Source organism: Dipteris shenzhenensis, chromosome 23 (genome assembly GCF_047967505.1).
Source record: "Dipteris shenzhenensis isolate YYH24624 ecotype China chromosome 23, Dip_SZ_1.0, whole genome shotgun sequence".
NCBI lineage: Eukaryota > Viridiplantae > Streptophyta > Polypodiopsida > Gleicheniales > Dipteridaceae > Dipteris > Dipteris shenzhenensis.
The window spans coordinates 2529219-2545185 of record NC_141618.1 but is presented as its reverse complement, the minus strand read 5'-3'; the positions used below and the strand labels follow the sequence as shown (position 1 = coordinate 2545185).

Genomic DNA, 15967 nt, shown 5'->3' with positions numbered 1-15967 from the left:
ATCAATAACAATACAAGAAAAACCCGACCACTTAGATTTGATAAAACTTTTTCTACTGTACTTTCACATGGCAAACTCTTGATTTGATACCACTAAGACAACTCCTCCTTCAATTAGCATCCCTAGTCACCTTCACCAATCTATAGAATAGGAAGGAACTACATGAGTCTCACCATTTGAAACTCGACACCCAACCATAGAGCTTATGCAACTCACCCCCAGGCAATGTCTATGGTGTGACATTCGCCCCCATAATAAACATTCATGTCCCATACCATGGATATCCCCTCCCCAAGGGAGGCATCAGACTAGATTGCCAACCTACCATGCCTATGGCCAAGATCCACAATCTAGGTGCCATTCAACAAATGCCCATGGCCCAATTCATCATGCCAATATATAGCCTAGGACATGCCAAGTATATTATGAATGCTTTTTCAGCCCTTAAAATACTAGTCCAAATAGTATCTCTTAACCTTAGCCTAGGCCTTCCACCTTGATAAAGTGGGGAGAGAGAGAGAGAGAGAGAGAGAGAGAGAGAGAGAGAGAGAGAGAGAGAGAGAGAAGAGCACAAGATATAGCTACTTGTACACTATGTTGTATTGAATGTAATCATGAATATATACATGAGAACCCCTTAGGGTTAAGGTTTTCCCCTAATGCCCTATCTAGATGGTGCAATTTACACTATCCTTAACACCCCCTCTTAAATTGCACTTGGTAAGTAGAGGGTGCATGTGCAAGATCTTTTTGTGGATTTCATTTGGTGTACATGATAGCATCCAAAGTTGGAAAGGAAAACTGAAAAAGAATCAGAGTAGTATCCTAGTAGTATGTGCATGTGTGAGCACAATGACTACGTAGTGACAGCCTATACAAAGAGTACAACTTACTAGATCTTGTATATAATGTGCATTTCCCCCTCTTAAGTAGTAGGTCATCCTTTGCCTTTGGGAATAATGCCTAAAACATAAGCTTAAGGGAAGAGGAAGGAAATTAAAAAAGTAAGATGCCTACCTAGATCAAAGAGTAGTTGATCAAAAGATGACTGCGTGAAGAATGGTGTGTATGGGTACATGTCAAACATGTCAAAGCTGAAAATGTCGTGTTATTCAGTTGCTCTGTAGGAGAGGCATCCAAATGTGAGCTAGTCGATGTAGCTATGGAGAAAGAATCGAGTAGGTTGTGGCAAATAAGTGTGTCACCAACCCAAAAAAACTGATAGCAATATGTGAGATATGTTGTAGTAGAGCTGCTATAATCTATGTCAAATGATACAAGTCAAAGAAGAGCACATAGTCGATGTGGACAGAGTGTTCCAAGGGCTGAAAATCTAAGGCCGAAGGTGCAGGGATGATACACTACTCTGCTGATGAAGAGGCCTATAAAAATGACAAGGTATAGGAACCTGTCCAACTTGTATGATCTATTGTCATGAGTTGAAGGTCATGCGATGTATTCATGGCTAAACATCCATCGCCATAGGATGCAGCATCTGTTAAAGACTCAAGGTGGAGCTGACAGTTTAAAGGCCTAGAAGCCTAAAATATCACTGAAAATGCATAAATGTCCCTGAGGTGAATGAGGTGCCGAATGCTACTGTAGGGACTGATCTGATGTATGATAGTAGATGCAGTCAAACTCATTGCATTGCTGATCATTTTTGCTTTTGGACCACTGCAAAATTCCCTCTCAATCAAAAGTTATGGCCATTTGAAATATGTGCCAAACTTTGATCGAGTAAAATGATGAGGTGGCATGTGGTGATGTGGCAGACTGAAGTCACATGCCAAATACCAACGTGTGCCTATGTTGCACTCTATGCTTATGTGGCACTGACGACATGTACATGCTATGTGGTATGCTGACGTGGGCATGCTAAGTGGCACTTGACATGTGGCTAATGATGTGGTACTTGTTGACATGTCAACTAATGGGATGATGACATGGTAATGGGGTTTCCTCGTGGCCAGAATTTGACCATTGGCTAAACCCAAGCTCTACTTGACCTAACCTTGGTGTGTGCTTATCTTCCACGTGGGAAAGGATGGCTTAGAGAGAGAATGCAGAGAGAGAGCTTTGAGGCGACGGTGATTCGTGAAGGCAATGGAGGTGTGATGATGAGGCAATGATAAGAATCTCTAGCAGCATCCCTTGTTTATTCAAAGCCCTTGTCAATCTCCAAGTGCTATCTCTACTCTACTAAGATTTTTGATGCTTTCCTCTATTGGTCGGTTGCTGAAGATGTGATCATTGCAATTTGTACATAGCTTTGCCACTAGCACTAGACACGTTAAGACTCGTAGATTCTTTCCCATGCCGCAGTAACCCCTAGGTATGTTGCAAGACATCTGTTAGGTAGTCAATCATTAGGTCACCACAAGACATCAGTTGGAGTTATCTGTCTAAGTCGTCTCTCCATTGTCATTGCACACTGCGTGTTGCTACTTGGTTGGTGCTAGCTTGCACTTGTGGTTGTTTGTGGTTGATGTGTAAGAAAATAGTACGCAGCGGAAGATAACAACAAAACGCAAGTACACGATGGAAAGCTGGAGAGAATACAAAAAAATTCTGATATACCAAACTGCTGATACAACTGATGGTTGGCTGTCCACCCGTGCGCTCTACAGACAGAGCTTCGATGGTGATCTAGACAGATGCTGGACGGAGGACTATGAGCGTGAAGAACTGGTGATCTGATGATAGGGGGTGGCCACTTATATAGTGTAAGTGGTTGACGGTCGGCCCTGTAATAGGCAGTCGGCCTAATAGACAGTCGGCCTGGAAGACCACCGACCCTTCAGAAAACATGCCGTCGGGTAGATGAAGGATCGCGCATAGGTCATACCGTCGGGCCTGGGGCTACCGGCAGCCCCCGGACCCTGCCGCTGGGGGCTTTGCCCCCAGACCCCCACCGGGGGCCTGCGCCCCCCGGACCCCCTGCTATCGGGGGGGCTATCGCCCCCCCGAACCCCCCCTTTGTGCAGACGGGTATCTACTCTTGGCTCCTAAGCCGTCTCATAACCATCTGGTCTACTCTAAGACCCCTTCCAGTGTCTAAACTGGGGATCCCTCCCAATATCTGATACCCATCATGGCTTCTCCTCATATGGGGGCCTTACAACATTGGGTACACAGAATATTGGTGGGTTACATGAGAGGTGGACATTTGAGCTAACTCTAACATGATGTCTACTATTGCTTGTGTGATGTTGCAGCTCTTTCTTGAGTAGCTCTTGCTTGTGTTGCCAGTAGCCCCAATGGCACCTAGAATATCCATGACTTGCAAGGAGGCTTCTTCGAAGAGGCACCACCAACTCCACAACACGACCCCAGAGATTGAAGCATATTGGCTAGCTTCCATGCAACCTCTTGAACTATAAGCTCAAATGGACCGTGGGGGAATGCATTGTTAGACTATTGCTTTGTTATGTAAGTCGATGAAGCTGAGAGTCATGATTATAGTTGCCTTTCAGTCTGCCTCTACTAGCTTGGTTGAACTGCCCTAGGTTGCTGTGATTGGGGTGTCCTATGAGTGTTGTGGGGCATTGCATGAGATTCGCATAGCTTTAGTTGCTCTCATTGAAGAATTGTAGAGTAGGTTGTCTTTGAGGAAACCACCAAAATTCAAAAGGAACCAAAAAATTAGCCCGAGTAAATTCAAAATGCTTGGAGGAAGAGCAACAACCTTTCTCTCACAGAAAACCTTTGAAATTATCTCTCAAACCTCTCACAAATCATAATCACCATGGTCCATAACTTCAGCTCTAGATATAAGATCTAGAAGCTTTCGAAAGCAAAGTGAAGGGTGAAAGGAGCTCTACAAGTAAAACACTACAAAAGAAGAAGATGTATCAAAGGATAGGGCTTATCTCCTTGACAAAGCAAGGGCTTAAACCTTCACAAGAAATGGCTTATAATCTTTCTCAATGATTGAGCACCATAGGATCTCATACAATGATAAAGTGAGAGAGAGAGAGAGAGAGAGAGAGACCTCATACAATGATAAAGTGGGAGAGAGAGAGAGAGAGAGAGAGAGAAAGAGAGAGAGAGGAGTGCACACGATATAGCTACATGTACACTATGTTGTATTGAACATAATCATGAATATATACATGAGAAACCCTTAGAAGAGGGTTAGGGCTTGCCCCTAATGCCCTATCTAGATTGTGTAATTTACACCATGTTTAATGCACCTAACTTAATAGTTTCATTCATAGGGTCTCCAACCCTTGGACTAGCTACTAGCAAACCCACGGCTACCTAGGGATGTAACGCAAGTGTTGCTACATGATGGTTTGATATATCCAGTAATTAATAAGAGTGCATGATCGAGAGACATCGGTCAATTCCTTAGAGGTAGGACAATGACTAGCTTAAGAGTGCTAGAAGAAATAGCATGTTCAAGAGATAATAAACAAGCCCATAGAATCAATGTTGAAGAGACATTAACATTGTTAGAGGAAACCAATGTTTAGGAGACAATAAATATCGCTAGTGGAAACCAATGTTTAGGAGAAAGTGAACATTGCTAGAGGAAACACATGCTCAACAAGAGGAAAGAGGCATATAATTTTCAAACTCTCCCAAGTGAGATTAAAAATTTTCAAACTCTCATAGGTGAGATTAAAAAATAAGGGCTGAAATGAATCAAGCCTTAAGGTACTCCCAATATCCTCAAGTTTTTACACCTTTTATCTGTCAAAATTGGGAAACAATAATGCCAATGATCCTTCTAAAGGCCTAGAAAAGAGGCAAATCTTAAACAAGCAAAAAATTTTGCCACTTTAGCAAAATTGAGATCCATTTCAACCTCGAAATTCTCCAACAATTGGAAACTGTCATTTATCAAACAACAATCACATTGACAATACGTATGGCAAAAATTAACTCGATCACAACATAAAGTTGAATGGCAACAACTTTGGTACCTAGAAGTCCAAAATGGAGAAACTTTTTTATCTCAAGAAACATTGGCACATTGTTAATGACACAAATTGCATGGCTTGCAATCAATGTTGACAATAAAGCTACAAAAGCTTTATATACAATCTACGTCAACATAAAGGTCATGTAAAGGTTGAAGGAATATCCAAGAGTCCAATAAAATTATTGGAATACTATTGCAAATAGATTTGTTGCCATAATATGTCAAGGGTTCTTATACTTGAGAACAAAATGAGTATTGCAAAGACAGGTTCATTTGAACCAAGTCTCTACTATCGATTGAGACTAAAGGATCCAATAGATGAAATATATATGTGTGTGTGTGTGTGTGTGTTGAGACTAAAGGATCCAATAGATGAAATATGTATGTGTGTGTGTGTGTGTGTGTGTGTGTGTGAGAGAGAGAGAGAGAGAGAGAGAGAGAGGATCATGTTAACCATAGTTATAAAGGCCATTCTCATTTAAATGTTTTCCTTCCCATCACAATACGGCCGTGTCTCTTGTGTTTTCTCCATCCAATTACAATTCTGAATGCGCAGTGCCTTACACCGTGCTTCTGCTGAGGGAGAGTTTTACAGAACTTAATCTCACTCTTTCAGGAAGCAAGGAGCTGATGAGATGAAGCTCAGTTTCCTTGCAAGCAGGAACAACCTCAAAGTACTACTCCAAATATTCATGCCAAAGAAATTGACAGTCTGGTTTGAGCTTTACTTCTTCTTAGCTTGTTTGGGAGGCTTGCTAAGAGGGGAAAGGCACGCTTGCTGGTCACCCCCATTAGGCGACAATAACTGTTTGGAATTTGTAGGTACGCCTTTGTTTTGATTCTCCCAGGATGAATTATTTGCTCCCAATGGTGGCCTGGGACTCTCTTCTCCATCCTTCTGTCAATACATTTTGCACACTGTTTAGAACAAGTGATAGAAGATAGAGGGAAAGAATGATCTTGTTGAACATCCTTGGTCTGCCAGATATCTCTCTGTACTTATACAGGAAAACTTAGTTCTACTCTTGTGTTTGTCAACCTTACATGGTACAAACGCTCTGCTGCATGCATGGGAAGCAGCTGACGAGGCATACAATTTGTTGGCAAAAACTCGGCACGGTTTGGGTTTAACTTGTCCAGTCGATGATCACACGACCTGCAAAACATCAGCGTTGATTTATAAACACTACTTACCAAGCAACTTTCAACTCTCAAAATGGCAACAGAATGTACAAAGACTTACATGCATTTAAATCCAGGAAGACCTCTACCACTAAGCATGGCAGTTTCCGCACGATCAAGCCGCTGCTTTAAGTAAATTTTCATTTTCTGCTCACAACATACAATCACACGATAGCTTCCAGTCTCAGTAGCAAGAACAAATTTGTCAAATGCTGTCTAAACGTCACAGAAACAAGCCAAGCTCTATCATACAAGCAAGCACGTACTTGGAGCTCATCTTTCTCAGCTGTGTTATCTTGTAGGGTACGAATTGTGTCATTGAACTCCTTCATTTTAAGGGTAAGAGGTAAGAAATCTTCAACTAATTTGTTTACGACATCTGCGTCCCCTTTAGGTTTGATCAAGTGCTCTTGCAATGCTTCCTGCAAGAACGAACAGTCTCATATATTGAAGTAAGTGACCACCATTCCTCAATGCTTCTTAGCTTCATGAAATATAAATTCAGCTTGTGAGACTTGAAATGGTGAATAAAACGAGATAATTATCAAGATGATCCACTGCTAATATAAAGCTCCTTCCACCACCCACACATTTGTGTCTTGCTCGCTCAACCGTACACATTTGATTCTGTGCGGATTTTTATATTGTGTCGCAAGCTACATCTGAGCCATGTTCTTGCAGTCTATGGAGGTTATAGCAGGTTCTAAACTAGATATTCTTTTTCTTCCGCAATTCAACTGGCGTGCATATTCAACCTATTATCAACGCACTGGCAGATCTGAAAATCACTTCTATAACAATATTGTCAAAGACACATCAACATACCATTACATTGATTGTTTTGTTACATAGTAGTACAAAACCTGGTTTGGAATGGGTTTATGTATGCAAAAAAGCTTCAATAACAGAAGTTGAGAATGCTGTCTAGCATGCAGAGGAACACAAATTGTAATGTCCTAGAGTTCTGATATGAATGAGTGAGAAGAGTGAACAGTTGATGGAGATGTTAAATTGCAGATCTTACAGATACACTCTGAAAAGGCGCTTTTTTTCAAGAGAGAAGTATTGCATATAGATGCTTTGAAAAGAATAGGCACTGAAGGAGAATCTCAGATGCCTTGCAGCCTATTTCTCTGGGTGCTAGCTCACTGCCAATGGTAATGCAAGAGCAGGTGCCAACAACCTGTGTGATGGTCTATACAACCAACTCCTCTGGAATGTCTGCCTCTATCACCTCAATTTAATGTCCTGTTCCTCTTATGCGTGCGGACGTTTTTGAGAGACTCCTCTGACTACTATGGAAAATAATTCCATGTCCCCAAGGACTAGCTTGCCCACTATCCTATTGTGCTCACCTAATTGCATCCCGTGACCAACCATGTGACATTCAGACCTCTAGGTATCAAAATGAGTGGCTGGCGCTCTATCTCCTCCATGCACCATGGGTTAGCCTGAATAAGGTGAGGTCTCCACAAACCCCCTCCTAGTGAGAGGGGCTTTCAAGTTTGGGCCGGTCAGTTCTCATGAATAAGGGTTCCCCTCAGGATACGCTTCTTCCAGGAGACTCTCCTCTCTTGCTGCCACTGCTTCTACAGGGTGGGACCAAGTGGCCTCTTACATGCTGAGTCGGAGGTTGAGCAGGATGTCCCCAAGGAGGTCATCTCACATTTTTTGCCTCACCTCTGGACTAGTCTGTGGCCACGGAAGATCTCCTATTTCTTCTGGTTGATGGCTCATGGAGGGCTGTCCATTGGTCCTTGGCTAGAGCAGATGCGTGTTGATGGCAGATGCCTTTGTTATGCAGAGGGAGTACTAGAGATGATCCCCCACTGCTTGTGGGGCTACAAGGCTCCATTGAGAATCCAGCTCGTGACATTTCGGATTGTGGCCAACACACAATGGATGTAGAGCGACTTCGCTTGGGGGATGTTAGCATGTGTCACAGAGGGCGGGCATGCTTTTTTCATTGACCTAGTGTCACCAGCTTACAGGATCCATGGCCAGTAGGTCTCCCAGATAGAGGCCTTTGACGCAGCACCACCCACCTATTCACGACCGACATTCTCACCAGAGGATAGTGTCTCGGAGACGGTGGCCAGCATCACTGCCTGGAACATTTGGGTTGCTCGTTGCAGACAGGTGGTGGGAGGAAAGTCGACGACTCGAGTGGCTACCCTAGCGGCCATCTGGCAAGATATCATTTTCACACTGCACGCTACCTAGGAGCATGGCACTCCAGGTTCGAGAGGGACTGCCGTAAGGCGGGACCACTTCTGGCCTGTAGGGATTTTCTACACTCTTTCCGCGGGAGATATCCATTGGATGTTTAGACCACCTCTGTGGCTATTAGCCCTTGTTCCAGAGGCAACCTAGGCAGTGAGCCGATGCACTAGGAATAGGCTAATTGTTTTTCACAATGTTGCCATTGCAATTACCGTTTTTTCAGCTCCTTATGGGGGCTGATTGGAGTTATCTTCAAGCATTAATATAAGTTTCTTTTCTCTCGAAAAAAATAATGGCCTATGGCACATGCTCTAGAAAGGCAAGAGTTATGTGCTGCTCACTTGTGGTATCAACTCCAACCTAGCACGTTATGTATCCTGTCCAGCCGTTCCTCCAAGTGAGAACCTTTCAATGCAGCTGATAGGTAAAGAAAGTTTTGTTATTCAATGAGTCAAAGTGACCAACAAGCAACTTCGGATTTAACATTCTTGCACCTTGAACACTATTTATGTCCTAAAAGTGAAATGCCATCTTTTGACCTACGTTTCCATCTGTCGAGTATGATTCGTGAGCTGATGCACTCTTTGATCTAGAACTATCTCTGGCTCTAATGGAACGTAGGTAGTGTTAAAAGTCACTAACCCACCTGTGAGCACTCAAATGAGGAGACGTGAAAAACCTATTGACTTAATCCAATTGATACTGGCCGTTGAGGTTGAGGCCAAGCAATCTCTCTTCAATGAGCAACTTACCCTCACCATCATCAAACAATAAAAGTGCTGGATGGCGGCAATTATTAGAGCTTGGTGTCAGATTAGAAGAACTAGCACATGGTACCTTCTCAAGTTCGAGAGGAAAGGAAGACAGATCCCATTATGTGGAATGAATCTTTTTAGGATGTCCAAATGGGACAGAGGAATAGCCTCAATATTTGGCACCTAGAGAGTCTTCAAATATCTGCCTTCATTGGAGTGTCACATCATCACTCAAGCTTTCCATACACTCATAGACGTACCTTACGAATTGACACATCCATCCCCCAAGAATACAAAAACGACTAGACAAAGAGTGTATAGATTCACTGGTTTTGCGTCTTTTGGCAAGGTGTTCCAAATCCAACAAGGCAACAAAACTCTCTATGCAATTGAGGAGGGGTGGAGACTGGTCGAAATAACAGAGCAAAGGCTGATCAAGGATGCTATTCTCCACACTATCAAAGTTGTTAGTTTTAGTGATGCACATTGGAACCTAGTGCCTAGTGCTTTTGGCTATATGGTGGTTGTCCTCTTTAGCACCTCCTGTGGGACCTAGGAGAGTGGATATGGATTAATGCAATCCCCATAGGAACTCCCCCTTCTTCAATCACAATGTCAGTAATGCTATGCGATCGAAAATACAAAGTTTCTTGTGGATACCCTACATAGAGAGCACATTGGGAGAGATTTGACATCCTCTCCATGCAAACACACTTTTAGAGGCCATTTTGGAGATCCTACTAGCGGGTGAGGCCAATTTCCATGCTCTTTTGCCTCATGCCTTTGTCTCTTAGTCTCTCTATATTATCTAGCAGGGCATCATTACCCTCGTGGTCAAGAGGGCATTTTCATAGGGACGTGAAACCACACTTTGTTTTTACATATATTGCCATAGACCACTCGTGGCATTCTAGTCTTTGGGTTGGTTGTGGCCACCTCATTCTCTTTAGCATGATTTTTATATGAGGTTCCCAAAGGAGTTTATCTATCTTGTATTTTTGTATTTTGTTCATACCTCATAGAAGTTCTCCCTGTTGAGAAACAAAAAGGATGCATGCTAGATACCCCATCATCAGGAGGAAGTAAATATTTTGTTGCTTTCCTTTACTACTACATAGAAAAGTTTTTAATCTATGTTACGTAAAGGAGGTCCAAGACATTTGAAATGTTTAAAGCCTTCAAAGCAATGATAGAAGTTCAAGTTTGGCATATACCTCCACCAACTGTCCTTTGCCTGTTTGAAATTGTAGTCCATGAACAAAGCTTGAAGGGGCTCTTCTATTCTAGAGAACAGGAATCATCTACCAAGAAACTCTCTCTCTTGTATTCTGTGTACCATATCATCTCGCTCAAAGAAAGTTGGGCACCAATCTAACGAGCTGTCCCATGTAGACTATGGAATCACCACCACAATGTAGACACATACAATGATATGGTGGCATAGGATAGACTAGGACTTAGTCTATTTTAGTGTGTAGTACTTGGGTACTATATATACCAAGTACTTCACACAGAAGTGGTCACACAGAAACTCCAATAGAATGCTCAATGAAAATGAAGTACTACACACAAAAGTGGTCACATAGAAACTCCAATAGAATGCTCAATGAAAATGAAGTACAAGTACTTGGATACTATATATACCAAGTACTTGTACTTCATTTTCATTGAGCATTCTATTGGAGTTTCTGTGTGACCACTTCTTGTTCACTTGTGTTCACAACCTTTCTCCATTTGCTCCTTCATGTGGTATCAAAGCCACGGCCCACACTCACTAGCTCCCCGTTCTTGTCTTGCTTCCTGTCACCAAGCAAGTTCTCCGGTGTCAGTGTGTTGCTCCTTTAACCTCATCTTGCTCGTGGACTTCAGATTACCTTCATGGGCTCTTTGAATCGTCGTACAACTCATGCTCCACTCAACGCGTGCACTTTGCTCCGGCTCGTGCATTCTGTTCCACTCTGTTTGTGTATTGCTCTAACCCATGCACTTTTCTTTGGCGAGGTGCACACATTTGCACTTGAGGTGCATTTTGTTGGTTGATTGCAAAACAGGTTCCACTTTGCAGTGGTTGATGCCATACGTGCAGTGATTGCACAGAGCAGTCAGAGGGCATTTTCCGTTCTGTTGCATTCTTCTTTGCAGGTGCATTTGCAGTTAGGATGTCTCAGAATGACAGCTTTGGCACTATGATGACCGAGGGTGATAAGTTGGAAGGATCCAACTATGCCTTGTGGTCATTCATGCTCAAGAGCATTTTGGTTGGCAACTTATGGGATATTGTGAGTGGTGCTACTAGTACTAGCTCCACTTCTGCTACTCCTGCCACCACTTCTACTACTCCTCTTGCTATGACAACCATTAAGTCATGCAAAGATGCAAAGGATGCGTGGGAAAAGTTGGCAAACATGTATCATGTCAAGAATGAGGCAAGGGTCGTTGCATTGACAAATAAGCTCAAGGAGCAGAAGATGCAAGAAGGTCAGACAGTCACAGAGCACATTACAAAGATCACTAATCTCAGAGATCAATTAGCAAGTGTTGATGAGGAAATAGATGACAAGAAATTAATCTCTATCACTCTCAACAGCTTGGCTCCCTCTTATGGCACATTTGTTACCTCTTTGACTATTATGCTCAGGGCAGCTCCTCTCTCATTCGATGAGCTAGTTGGATTGTTGTTACAGGAAGAGGAGAGGACCTCCAATTTTGCCTATTCTTCTCGTCAAGGTGAGCAAGCACTTGCCACCCAAGGAAAGGGCAAATTTCAGCAAAAGGGAGGTCTTTTTAAAAAAAAGAACAGCCATAAATATCAGCTCAAGAATGAGGGGAATACAAATCAAGGTTCTGAGGTGAAGAAGGGCAGATGCAATTATTGTAAATAGCCAGGTCATTATATTGTAGAGTGCTAGAAAAGGATTGCTAATGAGAAGAAAAGGCAATGCACGAGCATTAATTTTGTTGCACCAACTGAAAATGCAAATGCCCCTCCACAGGTAAACTTTGCACAAGAGGAAAAATATTTTGTTTTTGCTGCAGTTCAGGACAACTTTGATGCCGGGAGGGATTCTACTACACATGCTCGCTTCTTCTGCTGCCATTGATAAATGGTATTTGGATAGTGGTGCTACTAAGCACATGACTCCTAGAAAGGAGTGGTTTGAGGAAATCTCACCTGTTCATGGCAGACAAGTCACATGCGCGAATGATGCATCATTGGACATCTCAGGAGTGGGAGATATTCCCATCCTTTTGGATTCAGGCAAGAAGATGTTTGGTATGTCCCAGATTTGAGAAAGAATCTAATTTCAGTTTCTTCTATTGCGCATGATTAACACATGCTTGTTTGATCAAGGATCCCAAGAAAGGGTATGAAATTGTGGCAACAGGTACTTATGATAAAGGGCTATACAAGCTTGATGCTCAGTCCTATGTACAGCAAGCTTTGGCTATCTCATTTTTCTCCCAATGATTTATGGCATGCCAGGTTTGGCCATGTTCATCATAGGGCATTGGCCTACTTATACAACAATGAAATGGTTCATGGAATGCCAAAATTACAGCAGCCAGATAATGAAGCGTGTGAAGGGTGTGCTCTTGGCAAATTGAATCTCTTCCTTTCAAGAAGGATGGCTCATGTTCAGTGTAAGCCACTAAAGTTTTGCGGATCATACACAGTGATGTATGTGGTCCCATGAATGTGACAACCCATAGAGGAACAAGGTATTTTGTTACCTTTATTGATGACTATTCTAGATTCACATGGCTCTTCCTCATGAAGACTAATTCCGAAGTGTTTTATTGGTTCAAAGAGTTCAAAGCCTTGGCTGAGAACCAAACCAATTCCAAGATACAAACAAAACCGTGCCACACACACTGCAGCACAAACCTATTCCAGAGAGAAAGAATAGGACACTTACGGAAATGACAGGTTGCATGCTAAAATTCAAGAAAGTGTCAAAGGCATTTTGGGGAGAGGCCACTTATGGAAATGACAGGATGCATGCTGAAATGCAAGAAAGTGTCAAAGGCATTTTGGGGAGAGGCCATTACTACAGCCACATACATACAGAATAGATGCCCTACAAAAGCATTGGTTAATGTGACACCTTTTGAGAGGTTTTATGTCTCAAAGCCAAAGGTTCCTCATTTTAGAGTGTTTGGCTCAGTTTCTTATGCTTTATTCCATCTCAGCTTAGATCAAAGCTTGATGACAAAAGCATCAAATGTATTTTTGTTGGATATAGTACAGAAAATAAAGGCTTCAGGCTCTATGATAATCAGCCGAGATGTTGCATTTGCTGAAAATGAATTCGTGCTGTCCACTAGTGTGGATTTGCCACCTTATGATGATATTCCTTTGGATATAATTCAATTTGAGGATGATGATATGGGTTCTCCAGAGGATACTCCTTCCTCCTCTCATACTTCAACGAGTTTGCCACATGTTGAGGGTTATTCTCCCTCAAATGTTCCAGATGAGCAGCCAGCTAGTGAGGGAAAACATTACAACCATTGTGGAATAAATCAACCTCAGAATACAACTCCAAGTGGTACAACCAGCGGTACAACTGAGAAATCCATTTCAAAATGGGCAAGGTTGACCATTCAGGATGCAAAGGATCAGCCTACTCTGGGAAGAACCAGGGCAAGCACAAAAAGTGCTCCCAAACCGTCACTACAGATCACTGAAAAGCAAAAGCCCAAACCAAAAACTGGTATGGGCATGAGCAGCCCAATGGTAGATGAGATGTAATCAACCCTTCTTTCCTGGATAATACAATGCAATTTTCTGATAGCACATGGAGAGAGTCCATAGGATTCTACATGCTAATCTTGCATATAACTTTTTCACAGTTTCAGGTGATTGCATTATGCTAAGCCTATATTTTTAGGTTGTCTCTCGAGTACTTCTTTGCCTTAATTGGGTCCTTTGTATTGCTACAGAATTATTATTTCTTTTTCATTCTGAATATTTTTCTTTTCCATTAAATTTTTATGAAAGAAATAATGCCCAGGATCAATAAGGAAACAACACAAAATAATGCCAACAACAATGACTGAACTATTTCAACTAAGGATCAGCCAAAATTTTAATTCGATCAATGTGCTTATGATTTTGACTGTTTAAAGAAAATACAGGCTTAAGGTTTGTGAAATCCATGCCTCAATATCATGGAATGTATCATGACTGCTATTGGACCTGATCTGTTGAACTTGTGAGCCATTTCCAGTCTGGTCAACAAGCTCGCTCTCCTGCTTCTTTCCATTATGACCAGCCTTGTCACTGTCATCAAGCACTCTAGCTTCTGCCTCTTGGCCTTTCGTTGAAGGCCTGTCAAATGCCAAAGATTGCTTGCTTTCCTGATTAGGTGTCAGAAAACTGATTGCTGAACCCTGTTGATATTCCTTGTCTTTTTTAGCTCCATCTGGAACATTTTGCTGTACTTCTGCAGTGTGTGCATGCCCTGATAACGTGAGGATGCCAGTTCCAAGCAGCTCCATATCTTTAAGAAGCTGAAAGGTGTATGCTGTTACATTAGCAGATTACTAGATAGAATTGAAGAACTATATCCATTTCTTAAATTCTGGAAGCGTCTTTCAAATACTTTGAAAAGAAGACTTGTTTAGACCGACCTAGTCACCAAGGCTGCTAAGTGAGAATAGAAGTACCTTTGATAGCATCATTTCATGTTTTTCAACCTTTTCTGCTGATGACAGCTCGTGACCAGCATTTTCAGTCTGTACTCAGGAAAAGAAGCATAAGTGGTATGTGAGATCATGCAAAGAAGTCATTGGCTGGCAATGCAACATTTTGATTTTGCAGATTAAATTCTTTTGGGTGTCAAACAGTCACCATTGCATTTGAATTCATGAATTTTACACATACACATGCCTCTGTGTGTGTGTGTGTGTGTGTGGAGAGAGAGAATTTTTTCCTTGTACTTATTAATGGGTTTTTACCTCTTTTGGGGTTTCCCACACAGAAATATAAGATTTCACCCCAAAAAAAACAAAAAGTGTGTGGAGAGAGATAGAGGTAGAGAAAGAAAGAAAGAAAGAAATTTTATGAAAGGTCCACGGAAGGCCATACATGGCCTATGGGACACAAAATCATCCGAAAGGAAAATACATCATCAACGATGCGCCAACTAGGTGGCCTCATCGTAATACAGCTAAGATGCCAAAAATGGCTACAAAAATCCTAGATACAAAATGAAATGAAATAGAGTACCAAAAATGCCTAGATACAAAATGTAAAATATGAAATATGAGGAACATCGTCTTCCCTAAGGGGTCTGTGATCCAAAGAAATGATGGAAGTCATGGCCATCGACCATGCCTCCTGCCATGAGTGTGAAGATCTGGGCAAGTGTCAAGTGGGCTGCTTGCGGTGCCAAGTCTCCATGGAGCAATCTCCTCCGAAAATCTGCCATCATCCTCCGTCGTCTAGAGATAAAGCGACGGGTACGGCCTCTGTGTAAGATCATCGTGCGGTGCTGCCAGATCATGTCATATGTACATCCTCGGGGTGGAACCATCGGTGCTCTCTGGCAAGATGGGCTATCTCTGTGCTCATGGTCCTGCGCCTCGTCCTGCTCCTCATGAATAACCAGGTCTCTGGCAGGGATGCGACGGTGCTCTCTGAGGAATCTCTCTCTGTATCTGGTGATCTCCCTGATGAACAACGCTAAGCAATACTGATCCTCATACTCCATAATCCGAGAGAGAGGTCCAAATCCGTGCCCAAATAAACAGTGAAATTTGCCACGGATCTCATAATATAAAGGGCATCTGCAAACAAAGTGCTCCTCAGTCTCCACCTCCCCCATAGTGCAACAAGGGCATATCCTAGTCTCTCGCCTGGGTCTATGTCCGG

At 42.4% G+C, this 15967-nt stretch overlaps 1 pseudogene across 1 annotated transcript in view; it reads right to left on the bottom strand.

Annotated features, from left to right (window-relative positions):
- Positions 1-5099: 5099 nt before the first annotated feature.
- Positions 5100-15967, bottom strand: part of LOC147886863 (uncharacterized) — a 69582-nt pseudogene continuing 58714 nt past the window's right edge. The window contains exons 15-20 of the transcript XR_015543219.1: positions 14761-14829; positions 14254-14604; positions 6379-6534; positions 6174-6259; positions 5944-6086; positions 5100-5848 (exon numbers count right to left, since the gene is read on the bottom strand). The product of XR_015543219.1 is annotated as an uncharacterized LOC147886863 (transcript). The remainder of the gene's footprint in view (positions 5849-5943; positions 6087-6173; positions 6260-6378; positions 6535-14253; positions 14605-14760; positions 14830-15967) is intronic.